The following is a 1,484-nucleotide window of genomic DNA, read 5'->3' as shown; positions in this document are numbered from 1 at the left end:
CATACCTGATGCTTGAGAGGCTGGTGGAGCAACAGAAGGCCATCCATGAGATGGCCTTGCTTGGAGAGATTGGGATCAGTGGCCCCCTTAACAGAGCTGCATGGGATACCATCTCCTAGATCTTGGTGGTCCTCAAGCCCTTCCTCAAGGCCACCAAGACCTTCAGAGCTGCCAATGCGCTCCATAGCCAGGTGATCCCCATAGTGAGGGTACTTCAGAGCCAAATGGAGAGCTTCCAAGGGATCAATGTTACTAGCTAGGGCAAGTCTCTGTCACCAGACGTCCAAGCACTGGTGAGGCAGCTGAAGGAGGACATCAGGAAACAGCTTGATCCCTTGCAGTCCAGTATGGTGTGACCCAAGGGTGAAGAGCAGTGTATGCAGCAGCCAAAGCTTGAATCAGTGGATGGAGGTGCTGATGAAGATAGTCATGGAGGTAGAATGGCAGAGGCAGGGGGGATACATGGAAGAGGGGGATCCACTGTCCCATGCTAGCACTTCATCCACCATCCAGTCTCCTCCTCCACCACAGATACTACCAATGTTGGCCAAAGGCATGGCTTCCATGGTGGGGTCCAGAGGCACCAGCCCAGAGGCACCTTCTGGGCACCGCATTTCAGGAGGGAAGTGAACAGCACTGAGAGGGTCCAAAGGAGGGCCATTCACATGATCAGAGGGCAGGCCCTATGAGGAGATGCTACAGGACCTGAACCTGTTCAGCCTCCACAAGAGAAGGCTGAGAGGGGATGTGGCGGCTGTCTATAAACTTATCAAGGGGGACCAGCAGGGAATGGGAGAAACCCTGTTCCCCCAAGCACTACCAGGAGTAACTAGGAATAAAGGCCATAAGTTGACTGAGAGTAGGTTCAGGCTGGACATCAGGAAGCACTACTTCACAGTCAGGGCAGCTGGGTTCTGAAACCAACTTCCTAGGGAAGTAGTTCTCACTCCTACCCTGGGGGTCTTCAAAAGGAGGCTAGATAATCACCTAGCTGGGCTCATTTGACCCCAGAATTCTTTCCCGTCCATGGCAGGGGGTTGGACTTGATGATCTGCTCAGGTCCCTTCTGACCTTACCAGCTATGAAACTATGGAACTATGACCCCACCATCAGGCAGGTAGCACTCAGGTCTTGATGGCTGCCTATCTTGCCGAGGATGTGGAGCTGCTGCTGTGTGACCCCTTGGCCTACTGGGCAATGTGCAACTAAATGTGGCTGAATCTGGCCATAGTTGCCCATGAACACCTGTCCTATCCACCGACTAATGTTCCAAGTGAGAGGGTGTTCAGCATCACTGGGGATGTAGTGACACCCCACCACACCTGCTTGGATCCTGGTTTGGTGGAGCAGCTGGTGTTCCTCAAGCTGAACCTCCCACTACTTCAGTTCCCCAAGCTCCAGGTGCAGACGGAGTGAATACCACTCTCCTCACTCCATCCATACCTATTTCCTTTTTTCATTTTTTAAAAGTTATTTAATGCCGC

The sequence above is a fragment of the Gavialis gangeticus genome, unplaced genomic scaffold (genome assembly GCF_001723915.1).
Source record: "Gavialis gangeticus isolate Ggan-Ray unplaced genomic scaffold, GavGan_comp1, whole genome shotgun sequence".
Taxonomy (NCBI): Eukaryota; Metazoa; Chordata; order Crocodylia; family Gavialidae; genus Gavialis; species Gavialis gangeticus.
Note: the sequence above shows the minus strand (reverse complement) of the source record.